The sequence below is a fragment of the Hevea brasiliensis genome, chromosome 10 (assembly GCF_030052815.1).
Source record: "Hevea brasiliensis isolate MT/VB/25A 57/8 chromosome 10, ASM3005281v1, whole genome shotgun sequence".
Lineage (NCBI taxonomy): Eukaryota > Viridiplantae > Streptophyta > Magnoliopsida > Malpighiales > Euphorbiaceae > Hevea > Hevea brasiliensis.
In genome coordinates, this window is record NC_079502.1 from 88750403 (window position 1) to 88771581 (window position 21179).

At 36.4% G+C, this 21179-nt stretch overlaps 2 non-coding genes across 2 annotated transcripts; both read right to left on the reverse strand.

Moving 5' to 3' along the window:
• Positions 1-1811: 1811 nt before the first annotated feature.
• On the reverse strand, positions 1812-1918 carry LOC131169879 (small nucleolar RNA R71). Its single transcript, XR_009140826.1, has one exon. It is a non-coding gene; the product is annotated as a small nucleolar RNA R71 (small nucleolar RNA).
• A 3769-nt stretch (positions 1919-5687) lies between these two features.
• LOC131170011 (small nucleolar RNA R71) lies at positions 5688-5794 on the reverse strand. The gene has a single exon (XR_009140955.1). It is a non-coding gene; the product is annotated as a small nucleolar RNA R71 (small nucleolar RNA).
• Between the last annotated feature and the right edge of the window lie 15385 nt (positions 5795-21179).

Consider the following 21179-nt stretch of genomic DNA (forward strand, 5'->3'; position numbering starts at 1 on the left):
AAAGACTTCATAATGAGCTGGCAGAAGATTCTCTCAGAAAAACACACCATTTTAGAGCTCTTTGTCAGAAAAAAAGATATAATAGACCCTTATCCCATTGTAGAAAGGGGGGAAAAAGGAAAAGAGAGTAGCGATGGTCAAGAGTCAAAAGGAGCAAAAACGCCACCCTCCATTTCCGCATGATTTGGAATTTTCTTTCCTTTCTTACATATTTCTTACCTTTCTTGTATTGGGTTTCTTAGTTCTTAGCTTAGATTAAAGTTTTATTTCCATATTAACTCAGAATATCTTGTAAATATTATGGATAGTGAGTAGTTTTCATTAGATTCTGGAGTTGGGATGTAATATTTGAGATATTTTGTGGATTTTGATTGGGTAATCCATATTTTGTGGTCTTAATGAGTTTTATTCATTTCTTGTGTGCTCAATGACATGCTTAGTGTAGGATCCCATTAAGTGATGTTCTTAATCCATGGTTGAGGCACTGAAAGGAGAAAGCTTTGTGATAGATAATCAAGAAATTGGACTTAATTAACTTAGATCTAGAAATAGACTAAGGATTAAGAGGATTTACAGATTAATTAAGGAACTTAATGGGTCTTGATTAACTTTAACTCCACGAAAGTAGGATTAGATTGATTAAGGCACTCTTTGTCCCACTCGAAAGGGTATTCAAAGGATTTAAGAATTAATCTCAATAAAACCCGTAAGTTTCAAAAGATTGGATAACCTATTTAATAATCCCAAAATAGCTTGAATATGAACTCCTAACTCCTAATCACCTTTGTATTATTGTTAATTTCTAATTGAATTTAATTACTTGCCATTTTAAATCTTGCCATATTTCAATTTGCTTATTTTAATGCAATTTTAGTTAAATCATTACATTGTTGAATAGATTATTAATTTTACACATATAGAATTCACACTTCAATATCTATTAATTTATTACTTTAATTTCAAAAACAATTCAATTTAGTTAGAATTTTTATATCAAAAATTCAATCATTAACACAACTCCTCGTGGAAATGATATCTTTTCTATATTACTTGTACAACTCGCGCACTTGCGGTTGGGCTACATCAAGTTTTTGGCCGTTGTCGGGGAGTTGTTTGTTTAACATTGAATTCTTGATTATTTTAGTTGTTTATAGTTTTATCTTTGTTATCTTTTCATTTTGTGTTTGTTTGTTTTTTAGGTACTCTTAATCTTTTATGAGAAGAGCTAGAAGCACAAGTGACACATCCTTATTGTTTAATCCTGAAATTGAGAAATTTTGTAGAGCCAACAAGAAAGAAACCAGAAAAAGGAAAGAAGCCTTGAGAGAAACTGAAATTGAAGTAGACATGGCTGATGAAAGAATTAGAATTGGTGGCAATGTTGGAAATGATCGAAGCAATGAAAATGAAGCCCAAGGTGAAGAGGTTGTAAATGCTAATGTGCCTAGGGGAAGTATGATGGATCATGCTTTTCCTCATTTTGATGACTTGAGAGAAAGTATAGCAAGACCAAGAATTGATGCAAATAGTTACAAGATGGATTTTGGGTTCTTCAAATGATTCAAAATTCTCAATTTTGGGGACATCCTTCTGAAAATCCACACACACGTCTAAAGAAGTTTGCTATGATTTGTGATATGCAAAAACAGCCTGGAGTATCTGATGATGCAGCAAGATTGAAGCTATTCCCATTCTCTTTGAAAGATAGAGCATTGGATTGGCTTGATTCTTTACCTCATAACTCAATTACAAATTGGGAGCAACTCACTGATGCATTTCTTGCACAATATTTTCCACCTGGAAAAACTCAAGAATTGAGGAATCAAATGACAACTTTTAGACCAAAAGAAGATGAAACTCTCTATGAATCATGGATGAGATGGAAGGAATTAGAGAGACAATGCCCACATCATGCCATTCCAAAATGGATGATAAACCATAATTTTTACACCAATGTTACTCTTGCAATTAGAGGGATAATTGATGCTCAAACAAGAGGAGAATTTATTATGAAGCATGAAGATGAAGCTTATGAGCTATTGGAGAAAATTGCAAAGAATACTCATCTTTGGAGTAGTCCAAGAGGACCAGCTCCAACTCAAAAGAGGCAAACTGCTGGAATGTATGACATTGATCCATTCAACATGATTAATGCAAAGTTTGATGCCCTTACAAATGTTTTGGTTAAGAAGATGGACGATTTAAGTATGTTGGTTAGTTCATCATCATCATCTGGAAGTTCACAACAAGTTGCTTATGCATAAGGAACTACCAGCTGTGGAGTAGACTATGGAGAGCAAGCTGCATATGTTCGTAATTATGGAAACAAACAAATGGGGAATTCTTACTCTCAAACTTATAATCCAACTTGGAGGAATCATCCCAACTTTTCATGGGGAAATCAGCAAAGTGAAGTCCTAAATCAGAATCTTCAACCACAACAACAACAAGGAATTCCATATCAGCAAAATAGGCAACCATTGCCTAATTTTCAGCAGAGAAACATGAATCCTGCACCTCCACCAAAACAGTAAGAGCAAAGTTCCACCACTAAAGCTTTATTACAATAGATTCTTGCTAACCAAAATAAGCATGATGAAGAGATGAGAGAGATGAAAGCAAGGCTGGAACAGATGCAAACACATAACAGAATGTTGGAAAATCAGATTGCACAACAAGCATCTTCCTCAGGTACCAAGTCTTTTGGAAAACTTCCAAGTCAACCGGAAAACCCAAGAAAGCAGTGTCAAGCTATTACTTTAAGAAGCGGGAAAGTTGTAAATAATGAGAAGAGTGAAAAAAATAAGAAAAGTGAAAAGAGTGAGAAGAGAGAAAATGAGAAAGAAATTGATGAGAGTGAAAAACAAGAAAGTGAGAAAGAAAGTGCAGAAAAATGTAAAGAGAAAATTGCATAGAAGGAAGAGAAATATATACCTCCAGATCCTTACAAACCTCAACTCCCCTTTCCACAAAGATTTCAAAAAGCCAAGCTTGATAAGCAATTTGGAAAGTTCTTAGAGGCTTTGAAGAAGCTATACATAAATGTGCCTTTTATTGATGCTCTTTCACAAATGCCCTCTTATGCAAAATTCTTAAAAGAAATTCTCTTAAACAAGAGGAAACTTGAAGACCATGAAACTGTAGCTTTGTGATGTAAGAATGCGATGCTATCCTCCAAAGGAAACTTCCTCCAAAGCTCACGGATCCAGGGAGTTTTTCAATTCCATGCCACATTGGGGAATCATGTTCTACAAAAGCTTTATGTGATTTAGGGGCTAGTGTTAGCCTTATGCCCCTCTCCATTTATGAGAAGCTCAATATGGGAGATCTTAAGTGATGCATACATTTTGCATAGTCATTTAGGTCTAATTTCATAGCTATTTTATTCTATTATTAGTTATTTTTAGCTAATTTCATTAGTTAATTAGTTAGTTTTCCATAATTGTCGATTTTGGATTAATTTGTATCTTTTACTTTGTTTTGTAGGAAAAATGGTGTTTTTGAAGGACTGAAGAGAAATTTTGCCATTGAGGAGTGACTTCTACAGCCAAAGATGTCAAAAATAAGTTTTCAAGCTGAAATATGGATTGATCAAATTGTGCATAACTTACCGCATAAGCTATGCAGATCTGCATAAGGAGAAAAATCACTGTTCCAGAACCAACCGAAATGTGCATAAGGAGACTGCATAGCTTATGCACATTCTCGCCTCCCTTATGCACCTTCACGGAATTTTGCATAGCCTATGCACCAAGTCATGCAGTTTCGCATAAGTGAACCAGAATCAGTGAATCGCATAAGGGATCGCATAACTTATACAAATCCACTTATGCGATCCCATAAAGAGTTCATTAATGAGCTGGCAAAAGATTCGCTCAGATAATTCCTCTTAGAACATACCATTTTAGGGCTCCATGTCAGAAAAATGCTATAAATAGTCTCATTTTCCCATTTTAGAAGGGAGACAAGGAGCAGAAAAGGAAAGGAGAAGAGAGGCAGAATTTGAAGAGTCACTTTCACCTTCCACACCATTTTCAACCAAGATTTGCAGATTTCTTTCTTCCCTTATATTTTCCTACATTTCTATTGTTTAATTTCTTGTTTCTTAGCTTAGATTAAAGCTTATTTTCATATAAACTTAGATTTTCTTGTAAACATTATGGATAGTGAGTAGTTTACCTTTGATTCTGGAGTAAGGGCTGTAATATTTGAGATATTTTGTGGATTTTGATTGGGTAATCCATATTTTGTGGTCTTAATGAGTTTTATTCATTTCTTATGTGCTTAATGACATGCTTAGTGTAGGATCCTATTAAGTAATGTTCTTAATCTATGGTTGAAGCACCAAAAGGAGAAGGCCTTGTGATAGATAATCAAGAAATTGGACTTAATTAACTTAGACCTAGAAATAGGCTAAGGATTAAGAGGATTCACAGATTAATTAAAAGAACTTAATGGGTCTTAATTAATTCTAAGTCCACGAAAGTAGGATTATATTGATTAATGCACTTTTTGTCTCACTCGAAAGGGAATTCAAAGGATTTAAGAATTAATCTCCTTAAAACCCATTAGTTTCACAAGATTGGATAACCAATTAAAAATCCCAAAATAGCTCGAATATGAAATCCCGAACTCCGGAATCGCCTTTTTATCATTGCTAATTTTCAATTGAATTTAATTGCTTGCCATTTTAGAATCTTGCCATATTTGAACTTGCTTATTTCAATTTGATGCAATTTTAGTTTAATTAATACATTGATGAATAGAATATTAATTTTGCACATATAGATTTCACATTCTCAATACCCATCAATTCATTACTTTAATTTCAAAAATACTTCGATTTAGTCAACTTTTATTTCAAAAATTCAATCATTAACTCAACTCCTCGTGGGAACGATATCTTTACTGTATTACTTGTACGACCCGTGCACTTGCGGTTGGGCCACATCAAGTTTTTTGCGCCGTTGCCGGGGAGTTGTTTGTTTAAGATTGAATTTTTGATTATTTTAGTTGTTTATAGTTTTATCTTTGTTATCTTTTCATTTTGTGTTTGTTTGTTCTTTTTCAGGTACTTTTAATCTTTTATGAGAAGAGCTAGAAACACAAGTGACACATTCTTATTGTTTGATCCTGAAATTGAGAAATTTTGTAAAGCCAACAAGAAAGAAACCAGAAAAAGAAAAGAAGCTTTGAGAGAAACTGAATTAGAAGCAGACATGGCTGATGAAAGAATTAGAATTGGTGTTGGTAATGCTGGAAATGATCGAAACAATAAAAATGAAGCCCAAGGTGAAGAAGTTATTAATGCTAATGTGCCTAGGGGAAGTATGATGGATCATGCTTTTCCTCGTTTTGATGACTTGAGAGAAAGCATAGCAAGACCAAGAATCGATGCAAATAGCTACAAGATGGATTTTGGAGTTCTTCAAATGATTCAGAATTCTCAATTCGGAGGACATCCTTCTGAAAATCCACACACACATCTGAAGAAGTTTGCTATGATCTGTGACATGCAAAAACAACCTGGAGTGTCTGATGATGCAGCAAGATTAAAGCTATTCCCATTCTCTTTGAAAGATAGAGCATTGGATTGGCTTGATTCTTTACCTCACAACTCCATTACAAATTGGGAGCAACTCACTGATGCATTTCTTGCACAATATTTTCCACCTGGAAAAACTCAAGAACTGAGGAATCAAATGACAGCTTTCAGACCAAGAGAAGATGAAACTCTATATGAGTCATGGATGAGATGGAAGGAATTAGAGAGACAATGCCCACATCATGCCATTCCGAAATGGATGATAAACCAGAATTTTTACACCAATGTCACTCCTGCAATCAGAGGGATTATTGATGCTCAAACAGGAGGAGAATTTATTATGAAGCATGAAGATGAAGCTTATGAGCTATTGGAGAAAATTGCAAAGAATACTCATCTTTGGAGTAGTCCAAGAGGACCAGCTCCAACTCAAAAAAGGCAAGCTGCTGGAATGTATGATCTTGATCCATTGAACATGATTAATGCAAAGTTTGATGCACTTACTAATGTTTTGGCTAAGAAGATGGAAGACTTGAGTATGTTGGTTAGTTCAACATCATCATCTGGAAGTTCACAACAAGTGGCTTATGCAGAGGAAACTACCAGCTGTGGAGTAGATTATGGAGAACAAGCAGCATATGTTAGTAATTATGGAAACAAGCAAATGGGGAATTCTTATTCTCAAACTTATAATCCAAATTGGAGGAATCATCCCAACTTTTCATGGGGAAATCAGCAAAGTCAAGTTCCAAATCAGAATTTTCAACCACAACAGCAACAAGGAGTTCCATATCAGCAAAATAGGCAACCATTGCCTAATTTTCAGCAGAAAAATATGAATCCTCCACCAAAATAGCAAGAACAAAATTCCACCACTGAATCTTTATTACAACAGATTCTTGCTAACCAAAATAAGCATGATGAGGAGATGAGAGAAATGAAAGCAAGGCTGGAACAGATGCAAACACATAACAGAATGCTGGAAAATCAGATTGCACAACAAGCGTCTTCCTCAAGTACTAAATCTTTTGGTAAGCTTCCAAGTCAACCAGAAAACCCAAGAGAGCAGTGTCAAGCTATTACTTTAAGAAGTGGGAAAGTTATAAAAGATGAGAAGAGTGAAAACAGTGAGAAGAGAGAAAATGAGAAAGAAACTGATGAGAGTGAAAATCAAGAGAGTGCAGAAAAATGTAAAGAGAAAATTGAAGAGAAGGAAGAGAAGTATATACCTCCTAGGCCTTACAAGCCACAACTTCCCTTCCCACAAAGATTTCACAAAGCCAAGCTTGATAAGCAATTTGGGAAGTTCTTAGAGGTTTTGAAGAAGCTTTACATAAATGTGCCGTTTGTTGATGCTCTTTCACAAATGCCCTCTTATGCCAAATTCTTGAAAGAAATTCTCTCAAACAAGAGGAAACTTGAAGACCATGAAACTGTAGCTTTGACAGAAGAATGTAGTTCTATCCTCCAAAGGAAACTTCCTCCAAAGCTCAAAGATCCAGGGAGTTTTTCAATTCCATGCCACATTGGGGAATCATGTTCTATAAAAGCTTTATGTGATTTAGGGGCTAGTGTTAGCCTTATGCCCCTCTCTATTTATGAGAAGCTCAATATGGGAGATCTTAAACCAACCCACATTTCTCTTCAGTTAGCTGACAGATCAATTAAGTATCCTGAAGGGATTTTGGAGAATGTGCCTCTAAAGGTTGGGAAGTTCTATATACCTGTTGACTTTGTCATCTTGGACATGGAGGAAGATTCTAATATCCCAATCATCTTGGGAAGACCCTTTCTAGCTACAGCAGGAGCATTGATTGATGTTAAGGGAGAAAAGCTGACTCTTAGGGTTGGTGAAGAGCAATTGGTTTTCAATATTAATAACACTATGAAAAAGCATCATTCTGAAGCTGATACTTGCTTGAGAGTTGATATTATTGATGAGCTGGTTGAAGAACACTTCAGAAAGAAATATCCAGAAGATCCACTTGAAAATTGTTTGGTTCATGGAGGAGGCATAGACTATGACAACCCTCATGTGGCTGCATATGCTCAACACTTAGAGGGTAGTCCACCATTCATTTCTGCTCCAGTTTTTCAACTCACACAAAAGGAAATAGCAGAATCTAAGCAACCATCATTCAAGGAAGAAGATGCACCTAAGGTAGAACTTAAGCAACTTCCTTCTCAGCTCAGGTATGAATTTCTTGGCACTAATAACACTTATCCAGTAATTGTAAATGCAAACTTGAGTACCTTAGAGGCTGATAAGTTGTTAAGAGTGTTGAGGCAATTTAGGAAAGTTTTGGGATACACCATAGATGACATTAAGGGAATAAGCCCACACTTTTGCATGCATAGAATCATTTTGGAAGAAAATTGTAAACCATCTATTGAACATCAAAGGAGGTTGAACCCAAATATGAAAGAAGTTGTTAAAAAGGAAATTTTGAAGTTGCTTGATGCAGGGATCATATACCCTATCTCAGACAGTACTTGGGTGAGCCCAGTACATGTTGTTCCAAAAAAGGGTGGAATGACAGTTGTCAAAAATGAAAATAATGAATTAATTCCCACTAGAACAGTGACTAGTTGGCGAATGTGCATAGATTACAGAAAATTAAATATAGCCACTAGAAAAGATCATTTTCCACTTCCCTTCATTGATCAGATGTTAGAAAGACTGGCTAGGCATTCTTACTTTTGCTATTTAGATGGATATTCAGGTTTTTTTCAAATCCCTATCCATCCAAATGATCAAGAGAAAACCACTTTCACTTGTCCATATGGAACCTTTGCTTATAGAAGGATGCCATTTGGGTTGTGTAATGCACCAGCCACTTTTCAAAGGTGCATGATGGCAATCTTCTCAGATTTCATTGAAGACATAATGGAGGTTTTTATGGACGATTTTTCTGTTTATGGATCTTCATTTGACATATGCTTGGCTAACCTTTCTAAAGTTTTGCAGCGATGTGCAGATACTGACCTTGTGTTAAATTGGGAAAAGTGTCAATTAATGGTTCAGAAGGGATAGTGCTTGGACATTTGGTGTCTAATGAGGAATAGAGGTTGATAAAGCCAAAGTTGAAGTGATAGAGAAGATGGCTCCTCCTACCAATGTCAAAGGAATTCAAGTTTCCTAGGACATGCGGGTTCTCTGAGATGCTTTATCAAGGATTTTTCTAAAATAGCTAAACCTTTGTCTAATTTGTTAAGTAATGACACACCATTTGTATTTGACCAAGAGTGTTTGGATGCCTTTTGCAGGTTGAAGCAAGCTCTTATCACTGCATCAATCATGCAACCACCTGATTGGAGCCTACCTTTTGAAATTATGTGTGATGCTAGCAACTATGCAATTGGGGCTGTTCTTGGTCAAAGAAAGGACAAAAAGGCTTATGCTATTTATTATGCTAGTAGAACACTGGATGAGGCTCAAACAAATTATGCAACAAGCGAAAGGAATTTCTAGCAATTGTCTTTGCATTGGAAAAGTTCGGACCTTACATTATTGACTCAAAGGTGGTTATATTTTGGATCATGCAGCCATCAGGTATTTACTCCGTAAAAAGGAGGCTAAACCTAGGCTCCTTAGGTGGATTCTGATGCTACAAGAGTTTGATTTGGAGATTAGAGATAAGAAGGGAGCTGAAAATGTAGTTGCAGATAATCTTAGTAGATTGAAATTGGATGATGAAGAATTGGATAAAATCCCTATTGATGAGTTTTTCTTGGATGAACAACTTTTCTCTCTTGTTGCTAAACTACCTTGGTATGCAGACTTTGTGAATTATCTATCTTGTGGAGTTTTATCTCTAGTTATGACATGGCAACAAAAGAAAAAGTTTTTACATGAGGTGAAGTTTTATAGATGGAATGATCCTTTACTCTTTAGGAGATGCTGTGATGGTTTAATAAGGAGATGTATTCCTGATGAAGAGACACAGAGTATTATGCATCATTGCCATGCTTCTGATTATGGAGGACATTTTGGAATCTCTAAAACAGCTAGTAAAATCTTGCAAGCTGGTTTCTTTTGGCCAAATCTTTTTAAGGATGTGAGGAAATTTGTGTTGGAATGTGATTAATGCCTAAGGAGTGTATTTTTTTCAAAATTAGATCAAATGCCACTTTATAATTTTCTTGAAGTGGACTTATTTGATTTTTGGGAATAGATTTTATGGGGCCATTTCCTCCTTCATATGGTAATAAATACATCCTAGTTGGAGTTGACTATGTGTCAAAGTGGGTGGAAGCTATTGCAACTCCAACTAATGATGCTAGAGTGGTAGTGAAATTCTTGAAGAAATTTATCTTGAGCAGATTTGGAGCTCCTAGCACTATAATTAGTGATGGTGGTTCCCATTTTTGTAATAAGCAATTTGAGAGCTTAATGAGGAAGTATGGTGTAGTGCACAAGATAGCTACCCCATACCACCCTCAAACTTCAGGACAAGTTGAAATTTCTAACAGAGAGCTCAAGCATATTTTGGAGAAAACAGTGAACAATTCTCGGAAAGATTGGTCTATCAAACTAGATGATGCTTTATGGGCATATAGGACTGCCTACAAAACCCCTATAGGAACTACTCCCTTTAGGTTGGTGTATGGTAAGTCTTGTCATTTACCTGTGGAGCTAGAACATAGAGCATATTGGGCCATTCAGACCTTGAATTTTGATCTTAAGCAAGCTGGTGAGAAAAGGTTATTACAACTTAATGAGCTTGAAGAACTGAGGATGGATGCTTATGAAAATGCCCGTATTTACAAAGAAAGAACTAAAGTTTGGCATGATAAGCATCTTAGGAAAAAGGAATTCAAAGAAGGTGATTTAGTTTTGTTGTTCAACTCTAGATTGAAATTGTTCCCTGGAAAACTTAAGTCAAGGTGGACTGGTCCATATAGAGTTTCTAAGGTTTTCCCTTATGGAGCAATTGAAGTTTGGAGTGAAAAATCTGGGAATTTTAAGGTCAATGGGCATAGATTGAAGCATTACATAACTGGAGACCCAATAAAGGGAGCAAGCTGTTATAAGCTCTCCAATCCCTCACCTCTTTTTCACTGAAATTCATGAAGAGTCCAGCTAAGGACTATAAATTAGCCCTCTTGGGAGGCATCCCAAGTCCTTTTATTTTGCTTTTGCTGATTTACTTTTACTTTCATTGCTTTTGTTTTTTTATCTTAAATCTCCCCAAATTCCATTTTTGACATTGTTAAATCTTGTCCTTGTATTTCAATGAAGAAAGGCTGGTGAACTGTTGGGGAAGTGATTCTTAACTTGAAAATTTTGTCCTTCAAACTCTCCCAAAAACTGATTGGTTTCTTTGCATAACTGTCTGCAGGAGCTACTACAGTTTATGCAGAGAGGAAGAAGAAATTCTGCAGCAATGAAGGGTCTACAGCAGATTACTTATGTTCTTGGTGAGGTTGGGTGTGTGACTTTTAAGTAAATGTGCTTTTAATGTTAATATGGTGCTAAGTGAGCCATTTTTTGCAGTTATGAAATTATTTGGGTTGTGGAATTCAAGGTGGACAATATTGCATTTTTCTTGGCATGACTTGGGGAGTTCATCATTTGTGAATAGATACAACTTTATGCAGATTTTATTGAGTTTTAATGTGCTAAATGTTGATTTGCAGAATTTGAGTTAAAATGGCATGGGTCACAAATGCCTTTTATGCAGGATCCATCTTCTACAAGCTTGTGTGATGCATTTTGATGAACTTTGTATATATTGATGTGTTTAAGATGAAAATTTCTCATGATTTATGCTTTATAGAATTACATTTCTTCATTTTAGGGTATTTTTCACACTTGCAAATCATGTTCCATTACAATCTTAATCTTGTTGAATTGTGCATAAGCAACTGCATAGCTTATGCAATCCTGCATAACCACAATTTTTGCCATTTTTATCCCTGTTGCAAAGTGCATGAAAAGAGTGCATAGCTTATGCAACTCTGCGTAGCCTAATTTTGTCAAATTTCATATCTTTAGAAACTTGCATAAGCAGAGTGCATGACCTATGCACATTTTCATAACTTCAAATTCCTCATTTTCTCTCTCTGCCGAAGTCTGCATAAGGAGGGTGCATAACTTATGCACTTCCGCATGACCAAAAACTCTGAATCTCCAAACTTGCCGAGGGGTGCATAAGCAGAGTGCATAACTTATGCACTTCTGCATAACCAGAAACTCCAAAAATTCAAACTGCCGAGGGTGCATAAGCGAGTGCATGACTTATGCACTGCATGACCAATCCGAATATTCCAAACTGCGAGGGTGCATAAGCGAGTGCATAGCTTATGCACTTCGCATGACCTCACACTCTAAATCTCAAAACCCACGAAGAGTGCATAAGCGAGTGCATAGCTTATGCACAACCGCATGACCACCAACCCCAAACACCAAAATCTGCGAGACTGCATGAGCGAGTGCATGACCTATGCATACGCATAACCACCTTCCATAAAAATCAGAACCCACCGAAACATGCATAAGCAGAGTGCATGACTTATGCACAACTGCATAACCACATTTTCCAAACACCAAAACCCACCGAGAGGTGCATAAGGAAGGTGTATGACTTATGCACAACTGCATGACCACCAACCCAAGATTTCAAAACTTGCCGAACAGTGCATAAGGACAGTGCATGACTTATGCACTTATGCATGAGCTATTTCTCTGAAGTTCAAATCATTCTGAAACATGTATAAAAGAGTGCACAGGTTATGCATAAATCACTTTTCACTTATGTAGTTTCTACACAAACCCGATTCAAATCAAATTTCTTTTCAGCAATTCTCTCTTCCGTCCTCCACCTCCCGATATCCCTGCTCACCCCTTTTCCCCCACAACCTCAATTCCAGCATACCCTTTTTCTCTACTCGCATTTTCGTCGGATAAACCCTAACTTCTCCCTGCATTCTCATTTCCGCCCTCATCTCCTCCATCTTCACTATCAAGAACCATGGAGTCGCCTCCCCATTCCCGTCCAGCTTCTCCTCTCGAGGTCTCGCCATTGTCAACGATACCTCCCAATCCCGATTCCCTCCACTGGCGACACCCCACCACCTCCCACAACCACGTACAAGCGAAAAATCTGGTGAAATCATGCGATCCATGTCCTCTGCCCCTCCTCTATCCAAGCGCAAAGAACCACCTACCCCATTGTGAAACCACCACCCAAAAAGCCAAAAACTCCAGCCTCCACACCTCTTCCCAAAAAGCCAATTTGTAGCTTCACGGTATCAAAGCTACCTTGGCCTCTTCTGATACAATTCAAAGGCACTTTTAAGAGACTCAAGGATAGGAGGGAACAACCCACTAGCTATATGTATGCATATTCTCTACAATCTCTTGGTATATTTGACCATGTAGTTGCATATCTAGATGGTATGGGTTTGATAGAATTTGTGCATAAGCGGAGATAGTTTATCAACTCTAGTTTTGGAGTTTATTTCTTCATTCTCTGCTACCCTCAAATTGCATGATGTAGACCATAAGCCAATTATGAAATTTAGATGTTTGGGGCAAAATAGAGAGTCATCATTGGACCAATTTCATAGCATTTTGGTTTTGCAATTGATGGGTTATTTAGTGCCACATCTTTGGAGTAAAAGTAGCAAATAAGGATATTTGGAATCTTTGCACAATCGGAGAATCATCACAAACCAACCTCAGACTTTTTCTGCTGGTAGATCAAAAACTTCTCAAATACTAGACCCTGCACTTAGGTTTATTCATAGGCTGATTGCTAGCACCATATTGGGCAGAGGGACTAGTTCTGGTGCTGTGGGGAAATCTGAATTATTTATGTTATGGTGTGCTTTCCACAAGGTCAAAGTCTCTCCCGGTTATTTCTTTTGTGAGCATGTGTTGCATATTGCCACAAAATCCATAGGTGACATTGTCTTGGGTGGGCTCATAACAGTTATAGCCAAGCATTTTGGTTTTAGTCCTGAAGAGCACCAAATACCAGCACTTGTGGACACCTTATATTTTGATACTGCACACCTATCTAAAACAGGGTTCAATTTGCCACATTTTGATATTGCACAACCAGCAGCAGAAACTGTACCCACTGCACAACCAGAAGCCCAACCTTTCCCATCAGCCCCACAGCACTCCACTGAACCTACCCCACCCCCTCAGTCTGCACAGGAGACCCCAGCAGCCTCTGCTCAGCCCATACCTCCTACAGCTGAACCTTCCTCATCCACAGCCCCTCCTGCATTCAACACTAAAGCCTTATTCACCTATCTTGAAAGGCTTAGTGATGATATATACTTTGTGGATAGGAAGCTTGACACTGGTCTTGATACACTCAAGGATCGTCATGATCACCTATTTGACCTTGTCATGGAAACCAGGGACAAGCAGAAAGAATTGAAGGAGATGGTGAAGCAACTCATGATCTTTCTGGGAATGCCACCCCCACCTCCATCACCTCCTCCAGCACCATCATTTCGATGGCGAGCGTAGCCACCCTTAGCAACATCCTTGGACAAGGGCAAAACAATAGAACTAGATTAGTTTTTGTTTTTCTTTTGTTCCAACTTGTAGGACTTTTCCTTTGTAAATATGTTCAAACATTTATAGTTTGTTTTGAATTATGTTTGTTTGTTTTGAATTAGTTTGTTTTAAATTCTGTTTTTCTTGAAGTTTCATTGGATAGCTATTATATTAGTTTTCTTTGATTTTCATTGCACTTATTGCCCTTTTGTACATATTTGCCCTAACTCTGTATATATTTCAATGCTTCTACTGCTGGTTGTACATTTCCCCTTGCTAATCATCATGCAGTGACTTTTGTATACACTTGAGCTATGAATTTCCTCATGCAAATATTTTGCATAGCCTGTGCAACCCTTTCTGCTACTTATGCAGAACTGCACAGGTTGTATTCCCCTTATGCAAATGTCCTGCATAGCCTATGCAACCCATATTGCCACTCATGCAGAACCGCACGGCTTATGCACCCTACTTATGCACTTGATCTGGACATCATTTTACTCTGCATAACCTGTGCAGCTTCTTATGCATCCCTTTATATCTTGAATTCTCCTCTGCCCCATGCCAGGTAACTCTTTCTTTTTGCTCTTAATTTTTACAATTCCTGGTCAATATTATTTGCTTTGAGTTTTGGTTATCTACTACTTGAGACATTGAGGACAATGTCTAATTTTGAGTTTGGGGGTGCACATTTTGATTTTTGCTTCATTTTTCACATTTTGAGTATAGGAACATCTCATCCCATTTCATTTACATATATTGTAAATATTTTACATATACATCCACACATACATATACATAACACATTTACACACACATTATACATCACTTAGAAATTGTACACATTGCATACAAATAGACTTCCTCCATTTAGTTAATGCATTACTCATTTTTAGGAATCATGCATCATGCATTAAAATCTTTTGCCAAATCCCTTGAGTATTGAAAATGTGCCTATGAGTGTGATTTGACTCACCTTTTAGTTGGGTTTGTGGATTGAAAGTTTCCTAAAAGGTGCAAGGTTTTGAAGTGTCTATCCCTTGCCTATATCTTCTTAGCCAAAAAGCCACCCAACTAGTCATTTGGAGATGGAAGTGTTTAGAGGGAGTTATTGGATATAAGGTAGTCAAATGATGTCTCACCAATCCTAGAACAAATTTTCTAAACCTTTCAAGGCGAAATACCAGCTTGTACTTGAAAAGAGAGATGATTAGGCATTCTTTGATTTAAAACCTTCTCATTTTAAACCTTTGGCCCTTTTTCCTAATTAAAATTTACCCTTGCAAACCCTTTTGAGCCTTTTTATCCCTAATTTCTCTTGAAATCCTTATTGCTACCTAGCCAATGAACCAAACACTCCAACCCTTTTCATGAGAATAATATTGAATATTAGGTACACTTTCTAAAAAAATAATAAAAATAAAAATAAAAAAAAGAAAAAAATATACAATAAAAAGAAGAAGAAGTGCTTGTCATATTGTAAAAGTGCTAGTATATGTGCTTTTCACTATTGCCATTCAAATTGAAAGAAATCCACCCAAAGTATTAAAAGAAATGAGTTTGGGGGTGGCATTTTTAGGGACAATCATCAAAAGAAAATGCAAAATACAAGTTTAAAGTATCAAAATGTCCCTCCATTTCTATGTAAACTATGCTAGCACTTGACAATTCTCATTATGTATTTCTCTCCTCCATATATATATATATATATATATAAAGAGAAAAAAAAAAAGTATAACAAAATAAGAAATGTACCTTATGTTGTCAAGATTGAAAATATTCTCATGCTTTGAATCCTTTTGACCCATTTTTCTTCTTAGCATCATTTTTGAACCCCATGGCCCCATTACATCCCTAAAAAGACCTTTGATCTCTTGATAGTATTTGCTACATTAGTGGAGATAGGAATAGGGAATTTGCCTATGGGATTGGAAAATTATCCATTCATTCATTTAATTCCATCATTCTATATAGAGACACTTTGACTATTGATTGTTCTAGAATTCCTTTTGAGCATGACTCTCTCTTTTGATTGGTTGGTTTGGGGATTTTGAATGATAATTGACTTGATGGCTAAGCGGTGAAAGCTTGGATAAGCATTAGATTCTTTGCATTTTGAAGGATGGGTATATGGATTGTTGGTATGGCTAAAGGTGTGTTTAGTTACTTTAATAGGTAATTTTCATAGCTCTTTGGATAAGGCACCCCTAAAAATTTTGCATCACATTCTAAAGTTTGCTTGAGGACAAGCAAAAGCTTGAGTTTGGGGGTATTTGATGCATACATTTTGCATAGTCATTTAGGTCTAATTTCATAGTTATTTTATTCTATTATTAGTTATTTTTAGCTAATTTCATTAGTTAATTAGTTAGTTTTCCATAATTGTCGATTTTGGATTAATTTGTATCTTTTACTTTGTTTTGTAGGAAAAATGGTGTTTTTGAAGGACTGAAGAGAAATTTTGCCATTGAGGAGTGACTTCTACAGCCAAAGATGTCAAAAACAAGTTTTCAAGCTGAAATATGCATTGATCAAATTGTGCATAACTTGCTGCATAAGCTATGCAGATCTGCATAAGGAGAAAAATCAACATTCCCAGAACCAGCAGAAATGTGCATAAGGAAGTGCATAGCTTATGCACATTCTCGCCTCCCTTATGCACCTTCACGGAATTTTGCATAGCCTATGCACCAAGTCATGCGATTTCGCATAAGTGAACGAGAATCAGTAGCGCATAAGGGATTTGCATAACTTATGCGATCCACTTATCTGATCCATAAAGAGTTCATTAATGAAGTGTGAAGATTCCCTCAGATAATTCCTCCTAGAACATACCATTTTAGGGCTCCATGTCAGAAAAATGCTATAAATAGTCTCATTTTCCCATTTTAGAATGGAGACAAGGAGCAGAAAAGGAAAGGAGAAGAGAGGCAGAATTTGAAGAGTCACTTTCACCTTCCACACCATTTTCAACCAAGATTTGCAAATTTCTTTCTTCCCTTATATTTTCCTACATTTCTATTGTTTAATTTCTTGTTTCTTAGCTTAGATTAAAGCTTATTTTCATATAAACTCAGATTTTCTTGTAAACATTATGGATAGTGAGTAGTTTACCTTTGATTCTGGAGTAAGGGCTGTAATATTTGAGATATTTTGTGGATTTTGATTGGGTAATCCATATTTTGTGGTCTTAATGAGTTTTATTCATTTCTTGTGTGCTTAATGACATGCTGAGTGTAGGATCCCATTAAGTACTGTTCTTAATCCATGGTTGAAGCACCGAAAGGAGAAGGCCTTGTGATAGATAATCAAGAAATTGGACTTAATTAACTTAGACCTAGAAATAGGCTAAGGATTAAGAGGATTCACAGATTAATTAAAGAACTTAATGGGTCTTAATTAATTCTAAGTCCACGAAAGTAGGATTAGATTGATTAAGGCACTCTTTGTCTCACTCGAAAGGGAATTCAAAGGATTTAAGAATTAATCTCCTTAAAACCCATTAGTTTCACAAGATTGGATAACCAATTAAAAATCCCAAAATAGCTCGAATATGAAATCCCGAACTCCGGAATCGCCTTTTTATCATTGCTAATTTTCAATTGAATTTAATTGCTTGCCATTTTAGAATCTTGCCATATTTGAACTTACTTATTTCAATTTGATGCAATTTTAGTTTAATTAATACATTGATGTATAGAATATTAATTTTGCACATATAGATTTCACATTCTCAATACCCATCAATTCATTACTTTAATTTCAAAAATACTTCGATTTAGTCAACTTTTATATCAAAAATTCAATCATTAACTCAACTCCTCGTGGGAACGATATCTTTACTGTATTACTTGTACGACCCGTGCACTTGCGGTTGGGCCACATCATTAAGCCAACCCACATTTCTCTTCAGTTAGCTAACAGATCAATTAAGTATCATGAAGGGATTTTGGAGAATGTGCCTCTGAAGGTTGGGAAGTTCTATATACCTGTTGACTTTGTCATCTTGGACATGGAAGAGGATTCTAATATCCCAATTATCTTGGGAAGACCCTTTCTAGCTACAGTATGAGCATTGATTGATGTTAAGGGAGAAAAATTGACTCTTAGAGTTGGTGAAGATCAATTGGTTTTCAATATTAATAACACTATGAAGAAGCATCATTCTGAAGCTAATACTTATTTGAGAATTGATATCATTAATGAGCTGGTTGAAGAACACTTCATAAAGAGATATCCGGAAGATCCACTTGAAAATTGCTTGGTTCATGGAGAAAGCATAGACTATGACAACCCTCATGTGGCTGCATATGCTCAACATTTAGAGGGTAGTCCACCATTCATTTCTGCCCCAGTTTTTCAACTCACACAAAACGAAATAGTCGAATCTAAGCAACCGTCATTCAAGGAAGAAGATGCACCTAAGGTAGAACTTAAGCAACTTCCTTCTCAGCTCAGGTATGAATTTCTTGGCACCAATAACACTTATCCAGTAATTGTAAATGCAAACTTGAGTACTTTAGAGGTTGATAAGTTGTTAAGAGTGTTGAGGCAATTTAGGAAAGTTTTAGGATATACCATAGATGACATTAAGGGAATAAGCCCACACTTTTGCATGCACAGAATTATTTTGGAAGAAAATTGTAAGCCATCTATTGAACATCAGAGGAGGTTGAACCCAAATATGAAAGAAGTTGTTAAAAAGGAAATTTTGAAGTTTCTTGATGCAGGGATCATATATCCTATCTCAGACAGTACATGTTGTCCCAAAAAAAGGTGGAATGACAGTGGTAAAAAATGAAAATAATGAATTAATTCCAACCAGAACTGTGACTAGTTGGCGAATGTGCATAGATTACAGAAAATTAAATATTGCCACTAGAAAAGATCATTTTCCACTTCCCTTCATTGATCAAATGTTAGAAAGACTGGCTAGGCATTCTTATTTTTGCTATTTAGATGGGTATTCAGGATTTTTTCAAATCCCTATCCATCCAATGATCAAGAGAAAACCACTTTTACTTGTTCATATGGAACCTGGCTTATAGGAGGATGCCATTTGGGTTGTGTAATGCACCAGCCACTTTTCAAAGGTGCATGATGGCAATCTTCTCAGATTTCATTGAAGATATAATGGAGGTTTTTATGGATGACTTTTCTATTTATGGATCTTCATTTGACATATGCTTGGCTAACCTTTCTAAAGTTTTGCAGCGATGTGCAGATACTGACCTTGTGTTAACCTGGGAAAAGTGTTATTTCATGGTTCAGGAAGGGATAGTGCTTAGACATTTGGTGTCTAACAGAGGAATAGAGGTTGATAAAGCCAAGGTTGAAGTGATAGAGAAGATGGCTCCTCCTACCAATGTTAAAGGAATTCGAAGTTTTCTAGGACATCTTTGGGTTCTCTGAGCGCTTTATCAAGGATTTTTCTAAAATAGCCAAACCTTTGTCTAATTTGTTAAGTCATGACATACCATTTGTATTTGACCAAGAGTGTTTGGATGCCTTTTGTAGGTTGAAGCAAGCTCTTATCACTGCACCAATCATGCAACCGCCCGATTGGAGCCTACCTTTTGAAATTATGTGTGATGCTAGCAACTATGCAATTGGAGCTGTTCTTGGTCAAAGAAAAGACAAAAGGGCTTATGCTATTTATTATGCTAGTAGAACACTGGATGAGGCTCAAACAAATTATGCAACAACTGAAAAGGAATTCTTAGCAATTGTCTTTGCATTGGAAAAGTTCAGACCTTACATTATTGACTCAAAGGTGGTTATATTTTCAGATCATGCTGCTATCAGGTATTTACTCCGTAAAAAGGAGGCTAAACCTAGGCTCATTAGGTGGATTCTGATGCTACAAGAGTTTGATTTGGAGATTAGAGATAAGAAGGGAGCTGAAAATGTAGTTGCGGATAATCTTAGTAGGCTGAAATTAGTTGATGAAGAAATGGATGAAGTCCCTATTAATGAGTTTTTCTTGGATGAACAACTTTTCTCTCTTGTTGCTAAACTATCTTGGTATGCAGACTTAGTGAATTATCTATCTTATGGAGTTTTACCTCTAGGAATGACATGGCAACAAAAGAAAAAGTTTTTGCATGAGGCAAAATTTTATAGATGGGATGATCCTTTACTCTTTAGAAGATGTTGTGATGGTTTAATAAGAAGATGTATTCCTGATGAGGAGACACAGAGTGTTATGCATCATTGCCATGCTTTTGATTATGGAGGACATTTTGGAATCTCTAAAACAGCTAGTAAAATTCTGCAGTCTGGTTTCTTTTGGCCAAATCTTTTTAAGGATATGAGGAAATTTGTGTTAGAATGTGATAAATGTCAAAGGGTGGAAATTTGTCAAAAGAGATCAAATGCCACTAAATGATATTCTTGAAGTGGAATTATTCGATGTCTAGGGAATATATTTTATGGCCCCATTTCCTCCTTCATATGGTAATAAATACATTCTAGTTGGAGTTAACTATGTGTCAAAGTGGGTAGAAGCTATTGCAACTCCAACTAATGATGCTAAGGTGGTAGTGAAATTCTTGAAGAAATTTGTTTTGAGTACATTTGGAGCTCTAAGGGCTGTAATTAGTGATGGGGGTTCACATTTTTGTAATAAGCAATTTGAGAGCTTAATGAGGAATTATGGTGTAGTGCACAAGATAGCTACCCATACCATCCTCAACCAGGACAAGTTGAAATTTTTAGCAGAGAACTCAAACATATCATGGAGAAAACAGTGAGCAATTCTCGGAAAGATTGGTCTGTCAAACTAGATGATGCTTTATGGGCATATAGGACTGCTTACAAAACCCCTATAGGAACTACTCCCTTTAGGTTGGTGTATGGTAAGTCTTGTCATTTACCTGTGGAGCTAGAGCATAAAGCATATTGGGCCATTCAGACCTTGAATTTTGATCTTAAGCAAGCTAGTGAGAAAAGGCTATTGTAACTTAATGAGCTTGAAGAATTGAGGATGGATGCCTATGAAAGTGCTCGTATTTATAAAGAAAGAACTAAAGTTTGGCATGATAAGCATTTTAGGAAAAAGGAATTTAAAGAAGGTGATTCAGTTTTGTTGTTCAACTCAAGATTGAAATTGTTCCC